This window comes from Podarcis tiliguerta (assembly GCF_965153285.1).
Source record: "Podarcis tiliguerta genome assembly, chromosome: 6".
In the NCBI taxonomy this organism is placed as follows: Eukaryota; Metazoa; Chordata; class Lepidosauria; order Squamata; family Lacertidae; genus Podarcis; species Podarcis tiliguerta.
In genome coordinates this window covers 69,880,677-69,897,820 of record NC_139539.1, presented here as the reverse complement: position 1 = coordinate 69,897,820, position 17,144 = coordinate 69,880,677, and the positions used below count along the sequence as shown (strand labels likewise).

General features: G+C 44.9%; 1 protein-coding gene across 1 annotated transcript in view; it reads left to right on the top strand.

Moving 5' to 3' along the window:
- Window positions 1-17,144, top strand: part of KYAT3 (kynurenine aminotransferase 3) — a 341,165-nt gene that overhangs the window by 227,144 nt on the left and 96,877 nt on the right. The window lies entirely within an intron of this gene.

Here is a 17,144-nt window from a genome sequence, read left to right as displayed (position 1 = left end):
GTTTCGAATCACACTAAACTCTTCAGAAGTCAGAAGTTCAGCAAACTGCTGATTGAAGTTAATTCTCAACCTGGATAGCTCAGTTGGTTAGGGCAGGGTGCTGATCAGGGGTGCCAGCTTGGCCCCGTGACTGTGGGTGCCCGGGACTGTGGGTGCCATGCAGTGTGCATGGCCCTGGCACCAAAACTTGTGGGTTCCCTGCCCCTTCATGGGGAATTTTGTGGGTGCTTGGGCACCCAGGACCCCAGGGAGTTGGCACCTATGGGCTTAAAGGTAAAGGTAAAGGGACCCCTGGCCATTCGGTCCAGTCGTGGCCGACTCGGGTTGCGGCGCTCATCTCCTTTATTGGCCGAGGGAGCCGGCGTACAGCTTCCGGGCCATGTGGCCAGCATGACTAAGCTGCTTCTGGCAAACCAGAGCAGCGCACAGAAACGCTGTTTACCTTCCTGCTGGTACGGTACCTATTTATCTACTATTTATCTACGTGCTTTCGAACTGCTAGGTTGGCAGGAGCAGGGACAGAGCAACGGGAGCTCACACCCGTTATACACAGTATATATATATACTGTGTGTGTGTACACACACACACACACACACACACACACACACTTTGTGTCTAATCTTGCCCCTTTCTAAAATGTATTTATTGGTGTGTGTGTTTCTTTTTGTAAATCAACAAAAGAATAAAATAGAATCAAGATTAAGGTTTCTTCTTGGGACAGTGGAGGGTATGTGTGCTGTTGGTTAGTGGAAATGCTCTGCAGGTTGGGTGGGGGGACAAAAATGCAGGGTTGTAGGGAGTGAGAAATGTCCTTATTTTCTTCTGAGGAATGTTGGAAGGCATGTATATGAATACGCTGATCAGTAGACCCAGTGGCTTCTCAACGTGACTGCAGCTTAATCTCAACCACTTTCTTAAAATTATTAACCATAGCTCATGACCCACTTAAAGGTTCAAAAAAACCACTGGTCAGAACGCAGAAAGGACAGCACCTCCTTTCATTGCATTTCCTTTTGATGAAAAGCAGAAGCCGGGGGGGGGGATCAGATAGGTCTTAGAATCCTGTCTGCCTTGCACAGAGATGATGAGCGTATTAGCAAACAGACTTATGGCGACTCTGCCCTTTTACCCCCTATTAATTCTGATGATTAAGGATGGCATGGAAAATAAATTCTGACATGAATAGGGGGCAGTACACAGAAGGAGCACAAAGCAAGAGCAAATTACTCAGAAGCATATGTGGACTGTGTAAACAGAAAATGAAGGAATGAGAAAGGGCACCTCTGCTGATTCATTATCTTATTTATCTTATCTCAGCAGGATCATTCTGTAAGACAAAAAGGATACAAATTGGATACCTCCCCCCCGTTTACAAATAACTCTGATAAATCAGAACATTTCCTACCACTGTTACTGTTAGATTATCTTCACTCAGTTTACAAAGCATAATAACATAAGAAGGTGGAAGAGGATACCGTTATGAGTTTGTGAGTGCCAGACACCCCTGTGTTATGAGTTTGCGGGTGCCAGCCACTTAATCCCGGGACACAGTAAAGGTTAAATGCTAAATAAACCAGGCCAGCTTCCTCATGAGGTAATCACCTGGGAGATGAGCCATTAAGAAAACAAAGGAAATGGCCCATTAAGAAAACTACATAGAGGTCTTCTTCAGAGGGCAAGTGCGTCAGAAGTTAGAAGACAAAGGCAGAGTTTAAAATGAGAGTTTTAAAGTTGGTGGTGAGGTGACCTAGGGGGAAAGGTTGCAGGCTGTAAATGCAGGAAAGCAGAGCACAATGTTTTGCTTTCTGCTGGAATCCAGGGCTGAGGCTATGGGAGAAAGCAGACCCCTTTGGGGTGTAAATGCTGTGAACCCCTCCATCGCAGCGTCAGGTTTTAATATAAAGAAACCATATATCATAAAGACACCACCGTTTTCACTCTACCTCATTTCCAAAAGGAAACATGGACCTTGGAACCCCTTGGAATCTTGCAGATTGGGGGTGGCATTCAACACCACTTTGACATATTCTAAACAAAACTGAACATGGCAGTCTCAACATGTGAAATGGACGCTAAAATAGTGAAAGCCCTTCAACGTTACCCAGAAAGCCCAAATTTGTTTCATGTATATCCCAAGACTGTGTATACCTTTAAAGCACATTCAAAGCACATTCTTTCCCTCAAAGGATTCTGGGCACTGTATTTATCCCTCACAGATTTGCAATTCAAGCCACAGTGCCCAGAATTCTCTGAGGGAAAGGATGTGCTTTGAATGGGTTTCAAAGACATAGTGTGTACAGTGGTACCTCGGGTTAAGAACTTAATTCGTTCAGGAGGTCCGTTCTTAACCTGAAACTGTTCTCAACCTGAGATACCATTTTAGCTAATGGGGCCTCCTGCTGCCACTGCACCGCCACGGTGTGATTTCTGTTTTCATCCTGAAGCAAAGTTCTTAACCCGAGGTACTATTTCTGGGTTAGCGGAGTCTGTAACCTGAAGCGTCTGTAACCCGAGGTACCACTGTATGCAGCCTGTGACAAAGATCTGGACATGGGACATTGTTATGTCTAGTGATAAAAACACAGGACATTGGATTTACCTTATAATAGAGGGTTGCACCCTAGCACGGAGCAAGTAAACAGAGCAGCTCGTAAGGTTGTATGTAGGATCATAGGAGTTCTGTTGCCATACTTGAATCGGGATTTGCATGGGGGTGTTCAGTAATAGCCAGGAATGCAACATCTCTCCCCCCCCCCCCCTCCACTGTATGATGTTTCATTACAGGATTTTTAGCAGTGGTGATAAATCCTCTGTCTGCTCGCCAGACTCCGTTGAAAACAGCTTATCCATGCAAACCAGGAAGTGACCTCTCCAGACAACAGAACGACTCTTGTTTTCCTATCTATGCAACCATGATCTCCTGGGTGATGTGGACACTGTTAGGCACATGCATACTCCACCTGCTTCCTTCCCACCCCTCTGCACAGCCCTGGGCACTGGCAACCCATGCTCTGCCACTGCCCATCCGCATCTTATTGCACTACAACATCCATCAGCCCCGACCTTAGTTTAAGTGACTCAGCCAGGTGGATGGAGTCAATCCCGTGGGCCTTTCCAATAGAATTGGCACCCCTCTAGGAGATGGTGCCGGTTCTGTGGGAAATAGACTAATGCAATCAGCCCTGCCTCATACAGTTGGGTCATTGAAACCTTCAGCTGTATCATGGATGAGCAATTGGGCAAACGTGTAAAGAGCACCTCAGTGAGTAAGTATTCACTCTGTCCTCACCTTATCCTCTCTCTTTTACCCTCTCCTCTTTCTCTGGTACCATCCCATCATGATACTCACCCTTGCAGTTGCTAAGCATTTTGCTAGCTAACAGAAACATCCCATTAATGATGTTCCCTTTCAGACCTTGTGCTTCCACTGCTTACGACTGTTTCCTAGCAACATCAACCACACATCCGTCACATCCCCTTCAGGTTTGATTCCAGGTACCTTTGGGATACAATTATTGAACGTTTGTTTTGCTTCTCTTCAGGTTGAAGCAGAGTTACGGTTAATTAGTCTGGCAATATTGGTTGTTACGTTTGTTTCAAATCCAAGCCAGAACAGGCTCTGGGGGCGGTGTGTGAGGAGAGGGGGAATGCAAATATTCTGGGTCTAGCAGCATTTGTATCCCATAATATTTTTATGGGACTGGATACCATAGGCCAACTTGTCTAAGAAGGCGCATGCATTCAAAATGCAGAAATAAGTAGCTTTCCAATGCTAACAAAGCAATCACGTGCCTGCAGAAACCAGGTGTTATTGCAAGTTCAAAAATGCATCACAGTTGACCTCGTCATTGCAGAAGATTTTGTCATTTTATATTATATGTCCCAATAATTTTGTCCATCTTTAGTTTTCAAGACTGGACGAGAAGTCCAGAAAAATATGTGTATATGCAGGAAATGGAAAACACCTACATATCAAGGCTGCCATATTGCAACCTGTAAATTGACTTTTTATATCTCAGTTTAGCAATGAAATGAGACTATGCAACCAGCCTGCTTTGTACACTGGCAATTTTGTTGCACTAGAGAGAGTATTTCCCTTCTCCGTGACGGCTAGGAGTCTTTTCCCCACAACCCACAAAGCCAAGGGCATGGCTCTGGTCCCATCGTAATCCTAATATAGGGTTACCATATTTCAAAAAGTGAAAATCAGGATGGAAAAGTTGCCAGCTATATCTGGGAAATTCTGGACATATGTCCTACCTAATAGGACAATAGGTACCTATTACACAAACTTTTTACAGATCTTAGGCAATGAACAAGAAGAGCATGCATTTTATACTGACTGTCTCCCCAGTCGTTTACATTACAATGTAAACCCTGCTTTGGCTCCAGTCCTGCCCTGTAGTGTCTTTAATGTAGTTGTCTTGAGTTTCACTTTATTGTGCGCTGGAGGCTACCTAGCTGTAAGTTCTGCAAGGCGCAGCTCTGACTTGTAGATCTACAAATCCAGAATGGCATATTGCCTCGCTGCAATGAAATATGTCAGTCTCCCACAATGGTCTTTGGCCCTTCTCCCTGACTCCAGAGATGCACATATGCTGAGGTAATGGAAAGCGTGCCTGTTTCCTCGCCTCGCCAATGACTCCATCCGCCTGTTCCCATCCTTTCCCCTTGGAGTCCTTGCAATAGAGCATGTTGATGCTGCCTTGCCAATTAATTTCTCATATATTTCTTTTCAAATGTAAATTGAATTACGGAGCATATGTAATGCAGTGCGGAATTTAGAAAGAGGCAGATAAAAAGTTGACATAGAGCAGATACTTTTTTTCTTGCTGCTAGTGGAGGGAAAGGCACAGAAAGCTTATTGTTAATTTTTCAAAAAGAAACAAGGCAAGCTGCAGCTCCTGTCAGCTCCAGCCAATGTGGCCAGTGATCAGGGATGATGGGAATTGGAGTCAACAATGTCTGGTGGACTGTAGATTCCCTATCCCTGATATAAACCTATAGGCTAGGGGCGGAGACGAGCACATCTTTTTCCAGTGGAATTTTTTGAAATTGACCCTCAAGTACACTGGTACCTCGGGTTAAGTACTTAATTCGTTCCGGAGGTCCGTTCTTAACCTGAAACTGTTCTTAACCTGAAGCACCACTTTAGCTATTGGGGCCTCCCGCTGCCACCACGCTGCCAGAGCACGATTTCTGTTCTCATCCTGAAGCAAAGTTGTTAACCTGAAGCACTATTTCTGGGTTAGCGGAGTCTGTAACCTGAAGCGTATGTAACTCGAGGTACCACTGTGCAGCTGAAGGCAGCATATTTAATATTGTGTAAGTGAAAGCGTGTCTGTATTTTGGAATGGTTAAATTTTGCAAATAGGGTGCCAGCATATCAAAATGAATAGGTGATGTCTAATTTATTTGCTTTACTGAAGCCCAGTGTTAATAACTGTTGTGGTGATAAATCAGAAAAGTGAAACTTTTGGTTGACAATTTTCCTCCAAGTGCTGTCATGACAATCTTGCGAAACTAAGGGTAGTAGACTGGTGGGGTTTAAACTTAGCCATCCATCTGAAGTGCAAACTGTATAGTACAACCCTACTTTCGCATGTGTTTTATCTTTGTGACTGAGAGAGAAATCCTGTGTATCTGTATGTAAGAGAAATCAGGTACCGATGTTCTCCATCTCTCAAATGGGCAAAGGCTTTCCACTCATGTCAATTTAAGGAGCCAAATCTGTCTATCGTATCATGAATATATGTGACTTTATCTGTAGCCTTGGCTGAGCCTGTTGAGTTACCTGTGCCATGTGTTTGTATGCTTCAAAATGGCAGCACAGGCATGGAATGGACGGATGGTGTTGTTGTGGTGATCTGTGGTCGTGTGTGACAGAGCTTCTCCAAGTAATTCAACTGTATGAGTGTAAACTTCGCAGGGAAATAGTATTTTCTGTGGACTCTGTGCCTGGACATGCGGGCTCCGCCCTAGACTGAACCCTCCTGGGTTCAGAGAGAGAGAGAGAGAGAGAGAGAAGAAGAAGAGGAGGAGGAGGAGGAGGAGGAGGAGGAGGAGGAGGAGGAGGAGGAGGAGGAGTTTGGATTTGATATCCCGCTTTATCACTACCCAAAGGAGTCTCAAAGCGGCTTACATTCTCCTTTCCCTTCCTCTCCCACAACCAACACTCTGTGAGGTGAGTGGGGCTGAGAGACTTCAGAGAAGTGTGACTAGCCCAAGGTCACCCAGCAGCTGCATGTGGAGGAGCAGAGACGCGAACCCGGTTCCCCAGATTACGAGTCTACTGCTCTTAACCACTACACCACACTGGTGGCGGAGAGAGAGAGAGAACAAATCAATAATTTTTTTTTCTTAATTGAATCCCCCCTCCCCCCAAAAAGAGAGAGTTGGTACTTTTAATCCCTGTCCAGAAGTTAGAATATGGAACAAATGGGAAACTAAAATTCAGACCACTGTTACATACGGCCCAGCAAGAAGTGATAGCCGTGTATAACTTTCTGGAAATTCCAATAGAATGACTTCCAAACATATGTGTTTAGGCTGGAGTGTTGAATCATCCCAAGCATCACTGGAGGTCAGTGTTTTATGTGAGTCATGCCCCAAAGCCTTTGCATAATCTTTGTTTTCCATCTTAGAAAGAGGAAACTTTTTTCCCCAATCTCCTTTCCCCATGGGCTATCACTTAGTCCCACTGGGAGGAGAAAGGAAGCAAACTGTTTATTTCCAGAGCTGCCTTGAGTACAAAAAGTGGGGAAAGGACGAGCCTTTGAAAATATGAGACATTGGCAACATGACTTCTTAAATATCTACTCAGTAGGGAAAGATAAGGACTGCAACAAAGGGGATGGGCTTCATAAGGCGGGGACCATTCACCCAGGGAAAAACAGTCTTATGTCTGTAAGACCATTCTGAAAAGTAGGTAGAGACTATGGGCTGTCCATACCAAAGTTTATTGTGTGTTTGCACCTGTTTGAGCTCCAATTCATTTGTGCAGTCCACATGACATTGCCCTCAAAAGATACCAGTCTCGATACTTAACCCCCGGTTATTTGGACTTACTTTACACTTCCCTAAAATGGTTGCTGCTGTTTTAGTTAGAGAAGGTCTGGCATCCTACCCTGAAGATCAGAAATTATGGTTTTCAGTGGATGTTCTGAACATTCTGATAAAATGATGTTCTACATCTTCTTAATCATGCCATAACTTTTTGATGATCACCAGTGCAGAGGTTTAAGAGTGTGCAGTTATTATGTGCATTGGAGTGATTTAGGATTATTTCCGAGGCTTTCGGCGTGCAGTCTTCTTGAAGGCACCATCCAACCAAAAGTGATGCAGTCGTATTTCTTCCATTTATACGATCCGCTCAAGCTTTAGCCTCTTCTTGACTAATTAAGGTACTTGTTTGGCATTTTGAAAAAAGGGGAGGCTTTCAGGAAATTGTGCAGGGAACCGTTGCATTTATAATAACCTGCGTTTTGGTGCAATCATCTAATTCTTCACTCTGGGCAAGTGCCCAGCAACTTACACAACATCTTGGTTGTTGTTAACTCCTGCAAGGCCAGTAAGCTGCATGTCTGGCAAAGGGTTACCCAGTTATTAGTGGTCACTGGTAGTGGATCACAGCAAACTATGGCAAGTTCTTAAAGAAATGGGAGTGCCTGATCACCTCATCTGTCTCCTGAGAAATCTCTATGTGGGACAAGAAGCTACAGTCAGAACTGGATATGGAACAACTGATTGCTTCAAAATTGGGAAAGGAGTACGGCAAGGCTGTATATTGTCTTCCGGCTTATTTAACTTATATGCAGAATTCATCATGCGAAAGGCTGGGCTGGATGAATCCCTAGCCAGAATTAAGATTGCCGGAAGAAATATCAACAACCTCAGATATGCAGATGACACAACCTTGATGCCAGAAAGTGAGGAGGAATTAAAGAACCTTTTAATGAGGATGAAAGAGGAGAGCGCAAAACATGGTCTGAAGCTCGACATAAAAAAACAACAACGAAGATCATGGCCACTGGTCCCATCACTTCCTGGCAAATAGAAGGGGAAGAAATGAAGGCAGTGAGAGATTTTACTTTCTTGGGCTCCATGATCACAGCAGATGGTGACAGCAGTCACGAAATTAAAAGACGCCTGCTTCTTGGGAGAAAAGCAATGACAAACCTAGACAGCGTCTTAAAAAGCAGAGACATCACCTTGCCGACAAAGGTCCGTATAGTTAAAGCTATGGTTTTCCCAGTAGTGATGTATGGAAGTGAGAGCTGGACCATAAAGAAGGCTGATTGCCGAAGAATTGATGCTTTTGAATTATGGTGCTGGAGGAGACTCTTGAGAGTCCCATGGACTGCAAGAAGATCAAACGTATCCATTCTTAAGGAAATCAGCCCTGAGTGCTCACTGGAAGGACAGATCGTGAAGCTGAGGCTCCAATACTTTGGCCACCTCATGAGAAGAGAAGACTCCCTGGAAAAGACCCTGATGTTGGGAAAGATGGAGGGCACAAGGAGAAGGGAATGACAGAGGACGAGATGGTTGGACAGTGTTCTCGAAGCTACCAACATGAGTTTGACCAAACTGCGGGAGGCAGTGGAAGACAGGAGTGCCTGGCGTGCTCTGGTCCATGGGGTCACGAAGAGTTGGACACGACTAAACAACAACAACAGTAGTGTAGCATAGTGGCAAATTCAGAAGTTCAGGGTTCTTTCTTGGCTAAGCCACATTCTAAGATTATATAGCTTTGCAGCCCTTCCAGGAGCTCTTGTGCTTTTTGAATCAAATTCACAACAAGATCTCATTGTATGTTGCAAATGAAAAATGCTGCCACGGGTTTTCACTTAGAGGCATTCTACCTCAGACCCAAAGGGTGTCCATCCTGAAACTTTTGATCAGCATACAGCAGCTAGGTGCTGTCGGAAGCTGCCAACTATTTGATTCAATAGAGGAAGTCTAAAAATAGCCACCCTTTCCTGTCAGGGTGTGTGCCATTTCCTTCAGCATGATATTTCTGTCAGGGGAACAAGAAAGAAATGGAAGAAACTGTGGCGCAAGGAAAGGGGTGCTCAGAAGGCAGACCCTCCAAGTGTCCCTATTTTCCAGGGATGTCCCAGATTTACAGAACCCATCCCAGTTTCTGATTTGATCCCAGAATGTCCTGCTTTTCCTTAGGGTGTCCCCATTTTCATCGGAAAACTGTTGGAGGTTATGGAGTTACTTAACCCTCGAGCCAAGGACATAAGTAACTATATAATCTTTAGAAGACGTCTGAAGGCAGCCCTGTATAGGGAAGTATTTTAAATGTTTAATGTCTTTATTATGTTTTCACATATGTTGGAAGCTGCCCAGGGTGGCTGGGGCAACCCAGTCAGATGTATGGGGTAATAATAATAATAATTATTATTATTATTATTATTATTTTGGATGTCCCTATTTTCATTGGAGAAATGTTGGAGGGTATGAAGCAAGAGGCATTACAGCAATTCAAAGACACATTGCAGTTGGGTAAAAGGCCTCTAGGAAGGCATGGAACGGGTTCTGTAGTATATGGTGTGTGAAAAGGGGTTAAGAAAATAATAACTGCAACCGTTGCTCCTCCTATGACTCATTGGGTGGGATTTATGTTGCCTGTGTTTCAGCCCTCTTCCAGTTCAGTTCTGTGTAAGCTGGCCTCAAAACTAGTCCTGTTTATCAGCTGCATAATAAAGCCAAACTTCTGCTATTCTCTGGGTGTCTATTGTGGTGCGTGGTTAACAGGACAATGTGCAAGTGTGTGAGTAGATGCATGAGAAGCCCACCCAATCATCATCAGTGACAGCAAGGGCCTGGGGAGAGTCTTCAGGGCCAGGTAGATGGACCCTTTGTTTTTCTAGCTTTGCATTGCCTACCTTGACTGGTAGCTGTTGCCCGGGATTTCAGGCAGGGGGTCCTTTCCAGCCCCACCTGGAGATGCTGGGGTCTGAACCTGGGAGCTTCTGCATTCAAAGGAGAAGCTGCACCACCGAGCTATGGCTCTTCCCTTGGTACCTTCCGTACCAGCTTCTTCTCACGGTCTCTGTATAGTCCCAAGCCTCTCTAGACACCCACACAGCTGATCAGTCTCCTCTGGCCAATTCTTTGTCTCCCATTAACTTCTTTTGCTCTGTTTTGGCTTGGAAGGCAGTCTACAGGTCCACGTGGGCCTGTATTAAGGCCAGGCATTGAATCTGGGGTCTTCTGTTTGCAATGCATGTGTTGCCCCACTGAGCTATGGTCTTTACCCAGTTGCCCCTAAAAGAATTGCCTCCATTCTCCCAGCATTGCTTCATGAATGAAATGTTGCTTCTCATCCACATTCCTTCCTGTGCATTCAGTGTCTAAAACTGAAATCTTATGAACCCACCAGAATGTACCATTTATGTGTGCATGCATTTGGCCTGGTTTCTTCAGACTGGATGGCTACAGCTTGGCCTTTATGCTGAGATACTGTCTCTATTAAAAATAAATCACTGTAAAATTGAGCTTGTTCCTTGTTTCTTTTGAAACCAGATCATTGAGGACAATATAACTTCCTCTTGGCCTTAGGATAAGAGTGTTGTTTTTCTCTTCTTCCGCTCCCCTTCTTTTCCTTTGCAATCAATTTCCATTACTGCCGTGATATCCCCATTAGTCAGGCTCCCATCTTATTTCGTTGTTTACTTTAATCTCATCCTGTTCCAGTTCGTTCCATGGCTTGGAAAAATAAATAACTATAACCTTTCTTTCTTTTTCTGAAGCTCTTCAGATTCGCTCTTCTGACCCTTTTCTAAAGCTAAGAAAAACTTCATGAACCAAAGAGGGAGAGGCTCTCTCTCTCTTTTTTTAAGGGTAGAAAGACAAACATTGAAAAAAGAGATAGAACAACTTGGAGAGATGGGGAACGGGGACTTATCCAGACATTCAGCAAATGCAGGCATCAAGATTCTGACTCAATCAGAGCTGGTCCCTGAAAGCTGAGTGAGTGTCCCTTCAGACTGGTGCTCATTAGCAGGTGAATTCTGCAACGTGTCTTTGACGCAATAAGAGTGCATTAGTGGTTGATTTATAATGGACCATCCACACATCACTCTGTAATATTCGTAGTTTTGCAATGCTTTTCCAATGTGATCATATTATAGGGCAAGTGTTGCATAGCAGAAGTGGGATACCCATCCTTTCCGATATGTTCTCAGGGTGGATGGCAGCAATATAAAAACATAAGATTAAAAACCAGTTTAAACCAGGACTTTTTCACAGCTGGAACTCACCAGAACTCAGTTCCAGCACTTCTTAGGTGAGTGCCATTGCCATTATAAGAGAACAAGGGAGGCGTTCATGGCACCACTTTTTCTAGAAAAATAAGACTGGTTAAAACAATTTATGATCAGAAGAGTGGGGTGGGTCCTACAAATATCTTACATCTCAAAGGCTTGGGTAAAGAAAGGCATCTTCAGTATGTGATGAGAGCTAAACAAGGAAGGTGTCGGAGGACCTCTGTGGTGAGGAAATTCCACAGCTGGGGGACTGTCACAGAGAAGTTCCTCTCCAGTCTGCCATCCAAACAAGAAGGCAATGGAACTACCAAGAGGCCTCCTCTGCTGATCTATAGCAAAGGGTCCGCCTTTCAGATATTGGGGGCTAAGTTGCTCAGGGCTTTTAAGAGCAATGTAAGCATCTCAAAGGGGACACGGGTGGCACTGTGGGTTAAACCACAGAGCCTAGGACTTGCCAATCAGAGGGTCAGCAGTTCGAATCCCCACGATGGGGTGAGCTCTCGTTGCTCGGTCCCTGCTCCTGCCAGCCTAGCAGTTCGAAAGCACGTCAAAGCGCAAGTAGATAAATAGGTACCACTCCGGTGGGAAGGTAAACAGCGTTTCCGTGCACTGTTCTGGTTCGCCAGAAGTGGCTTAGTCATGCTGGCCACATGACCCAGAAGCTGTACACTGGCTCCCTTGGCCTATAGAGCAAGATGAGCGCCGCAACCCCAGAGTCGGTCACGACTGGACCTAATAGTCAGGGGTCCCTTTACCTTTACATTTAAGCACCTCAAATTGGACCCTGAAACAAACTGGCAACTAACCAGTTCAGCTGTTTTAAAATGGGGAGTTATGTAGGTTCTGAATGGAACCCCAGCCAGTAATCTGGCAGCTGCATTTTGAACCCGTTGAAGTTTCTGAGGGCCGTCTCATTTAGAACACAATAATCCAGCCTGAAAACTACCAGAGCATTGTGTAGGTCATCTTTGTCTAACATAGCTGGAAATAGCCAGTGACAGTCACCTGAACCTCCAGTGATAGTGTTAGATCCAGGAGGAGGAGGAGGAGGAGGAGGAGTTTGGATTTGATATCCTGCTTTATCACTACCCGAAGGAGTCTCAAAGAGGCTAACAATCTTTCCCTTCCTCCCCCACAACAAACACTCTGTGAGGTGAGTGGGGCTGAGAGACTTCAGAGAAATGTGACTAGCCCAAGGTCACTCAGCAGCTGCATGTGGAGGAACGGAGATGCAAACCCGGTTCACCAGATTACGAGTCCACCACTCCTAACCACTGCACCACACTGGCTCTCCCAGGACCCCCAAGGTATGGATCTGCTCTTTCTAGGGGAGTGGAACATCATCCAGGACAGGCTGCATGCCCACCCCTTGAGCCCCAAAACCAGGAACACATAACACTTCTCTTTTTTCAGGATTCAGCTTCAGTTTATTGGCCCACACCCAGCCCACCAGCACTTCAAGGCACTGGTCTAGCACCTGAACCATCTCTGTTGATTCAGTTGGAACAGAGAGAATGATTGGTCGTCTACTATGCCAGAATGTAATTGCTGTTTTCTTTCTGTGTGTATTTAATTGTTGTATAACTCACTGCATTGTATTGTATGGTTTTATTCTTTGCAAATGGCTTTGTCGTTGATCAGGTTTATTGTTGTGCAAACAGCCCCAAGAGCCTCGGCTGAAGAGCAGGTAATAAATGCCCTGCATAAATAAATAAATGCTATTGCCAAGTTGCCTCAAAATAGGTTGAACGATGGTATAATAAAAGTGGATTGCATTGCAAATTAATCTAGTTTCACTGGAAGCCTACCAAAATTGCGTCATTAAAGCAAATTGTCTAAAAATTCTACTGTAATAAGCTGCATTGGGCCCCTGTTGTGTAATCGGATTTATAAAAGAACATCTTGCAGGAATTATTAGGAATTCTGAATTGCCTATAAAAGCAGGCTTGGCAAGCATTAGGAGTTAATATGTCAAGAATTCCATGTCAAGCACTGTCTCAAGGGGTCTTTTAGCAACTAAACAACACCCAACTGTATAATAACAAGGCAGAGCGAGTATTACATGTTGTCTAAGTTATTCTGACGGATGTTCCACAGAAACAACTTAATCTTATGCAAGCTATATATGGATGAAAGACACTAAATGATACAATTTTAAAGACAAACGTAGCGGAATGTATGGAAACTTGGCTTAGAAGAATGGACAAGAATCTAGCACTGGCTTTGTGAAGACCAAATAATACAGCTCTTGTGAAGCTATAAGGTTAACTTCAGGGCTGATGTGTGTCTCTGACATAGTGCATGGGCTAAACATCAGAAGCATTGACCTAGTGAACTATGCTCTGGAGCATGGGCAGGCAAACTAAGGCCCAGGGGCCGGATCCAGCCCAATCGCCTTCTCAGTCCGGCCCATGGACGGTCCGGGAATCAGCGTGTTTTTCCATGTGTAGAATGTGTCCTTTTATTTTAAATGCATCTCTGGTTTTTTTGTGTGGCCTGCCTGGTGTTTTTACATGAGTAGAATGTGTGCTTTCATTTAAAATGCATCTCTGGGTTATTTGTGGGGCATAGGAATTCATTCATTCCCCCCCAAAAAAAATATAGTCCCCCCCCTCCAAGGTCTGAGGGACAGTGGACAGGCCCTGCTGAAAAACTTTGCTGACCCCTGCTCTGGAGTATAACTGGGTCAATATGAGCTTGCTTGAAATGTGGCGTGTTAAAATAAGAGGAGGGGGAGTCTGTTGGTGGGTAGAAGATTGGGGGGAGGGCAACTGGGGTATGTTAAAGCATTCGGTGGGTCAGGGACCATAGACCATGGGGAGCGGTTGGGTCTCCTGTGTCAGGAACAGGTTTAGGAGATGAGAGCTTTTCTTATGAAGGTTTCTGTGGTAAAAAAACACGTATAGAATACACTCCCAAAAGAAGTAGTGATGGCCACCAATTTTTATGCACACTTGTGCATAAGTTTCTCGTACACATTACTTGGCTGGAGGACTGCGGTGCAAAATTTGGGACAGTGCAACTCTTGAAGCTGTGATCCGAAACACCAGTCCTGAAAGATCTACATTGGATCAAGGTATGTTTCCAAGCACAATTCAAGCTGCTGTTGCTGACCTTTAAAGCACTAAATGGCCTCAGTCCTGTATACCTGAAGGAGCATCTCAACCTCCATCATCCAGCCCTGAAACTGAGATCCAGCACTGAGGGCCTTCTCACTGTGAGAAGTGAAGTTACAGGGAACCAGGCAGAGGGCCTTTTCGGTAGTGGCGCCCACCCTGTGGAAAACCCTCCCATCAGATGTCAAGGAGATGACCTTTAGAAGACCTCTGAAGGCAGCCTTGTATAGGGAAGCTTTTGAATGTTTGTTTTATTATGTTTTTATATATGTTAGAAGCTGCCCAGAGTGGCTGGGGCAACCCTGTCCGATGGGTGGTGTACAAATAATAGAATTGTTGTTGTTGTTGTTGTTGTTGTTGTTGTTGTTGTCTGCTTTGAATGCAAACTGGATTATTGCATTTGTCCCTCAATCCTATGGCTAAACAGCTTTCCACTTCATTCCTTGCTCTAAATTTTATGCATCCTTCGCCCCTTGCATGGAACAAGAAGTTGCTATTTTTGGCTGAAAGAATGAACTTACTGTCCTGAGTCAATTTCCCTAGCAAACGACAGCAAGCTAATCTGCAGGGACCATTTCCTGGTATAATATACAGGGTGAGAGGAGGGACTGGAAAGGCGATCTCAAGATACAGCTCCCTTAGCTGTTTTGGGGGACTGGCAGCCACCACAGTCACTGGGAGGCTTCTTAATGCATGCTGCCTCGTTAAGAGGTAAACGAAGGAACTGGAGCTTATACTTTGGTCACAGTGAAAGGCCCAAACTGATAAATGGGCACATACCCTTTTGGAAGCCCATTTACCAAGCTGAGTAAGGGAGGATCACTGCAAAACGCAAGAGGCTTTTCACCCCAGTTGTTGTTTTTTAAGGTCAGCGAGGGACAGGAATGCATGAACACGCAAGCTATCCAGGAAATCTGTCTAAATGCTTACTGCTATTCTTAGTGGAAGAACAACAGATTCGGCCTGGAAGCATCTCCATGATGTCAGAGCATTGTTTCATTACAATGCACTGTCAACCGGATGCAGGACTTGTTCAGAAGGTCAGAGGAGCACAACTTAAATCCTGGTAGAAAATAGCGTTCAATTACATTTGCCCCTCTCCGTGAAAATCAGTAACCACATAACCTGCACTGCATTTACTGGAATCTAATGCTCACCGTTTTGGGGCCAAATTATGTTGAGAAACGCGGGTGGCGCTGTGGGTAAAAGCCTCAGCGCCTAGGGCTTGCCGATCGAAAGGTCGGCGGTTCGAATCCCCGTGGCGGGGTGCGCTCCCGTCGTTCGGTCCCAGCGCCTGCCAACCTAGCAGTTCGAAAGCACTCCCGGGTGCAAGTAGATAAATAGGGACCGCTTACTAGCGGGAAGGTAAACGGCGTTCCGTGTGCGGCTCTGGCTCGCCAGAGCAGCGATGTCACGCTGGCCACGTGACCCGGAAGTGTCTCCGGACAGCGCTGGCCCCCGGCCTCTTGAGTGAGATGGGCGCACAACCCTAGAGTCTGTCAAGACTGGCCCGTATGGGCAGGGGTACCTTTACCTTTTACATGTTGAGAAAACTAAGGTTGAAAGTGATGTTTTGGTTTGTGGGTTTTCTTCCATTCTTATTTTTATTATGCGTTTTGTGTTTTTATATTGTGAACTGCCCTGAGATCTACGGATGGAGGGTCATATACAAATCTAATAAATAAGTAACAATTAAAATGTTCAAATATTTTCCGTATTTTTCGCTCTATAAGATGCATCAGACCACAAGACGTACCTAGTTTTTGGAGGAGGAAACCAAGAAAAAAAATTCTGAATCTCAGAAGCCAGAACAGCAACAGGGATCGCTGTGCAGTGAAAGAAGCAATCCCTCTTGCTCTTCTGGCTTCTGTGATAGCTGTGCAGCCTGCATTCGCTCCATAAGATGCACACACATTTCCCGTTACTTTTTAGGAGGGGAAACGTGAGTCTTATAGAGCAAAAAATACGGTAATATTTGTGCATGCCAACACACACACACAGGCTCTACTCCTGCTCAAGATCCACTGAAAGTGATGGGCAATTTGTCCCATTCATTAGAGCTTTTAGTAAGACTTTCATCCCCCCCACACCCCCATTTGATTTGGGAACACTTTGCATCAACAAAAAAGGAGGCTGCCTCTGCCGTGTCCATTTTCATCCTCTTGTCATTCACCACTTGCTTTAGAAGATCCACGGTCAATGCATTTTAGTTCCCAGGCATCTGGCCATGGGGCTCTCCTTTTGGCGAAAGAACCAAAGCAAGAATGGGCATATTTTCCCCCCACTGAGGGTCACCTGTCAGTGGGTGCCAGAGGCTAGAGGTGGATGGAGGCACCCTTTCCCTTTTGTGCCACACACATGAATTTAAACAAAGCTCCGCAGGAGACGTTACTCACTTTTGAAATAAAGGCATGCGGAAGAAACAGTTTGGTGAAATGAATACCGTTTGCCTCAAAATGCTACATTTGGAACAAACTTTATTTCATCTCCCTGCCCTATTGTGCCTTCTGTAGCACGACAGAACACAAGCTTATGCATTAGAGGGTGAACTGACGGTATAATGACTCCGGTTTGGTTTTGAAAACAGCATCAAGATCAAATTCCAGACTGTTTCAATGCACTTATTTCAACACACTGTTTTCATTATGTTGCCCCAGTTTTTCAAAACCACTCCATTTTGCATTCCCCCAGGACGAAACACCCCTTACAACAATTGCACCACTATGAATTAAAAATCGATTCAGACTA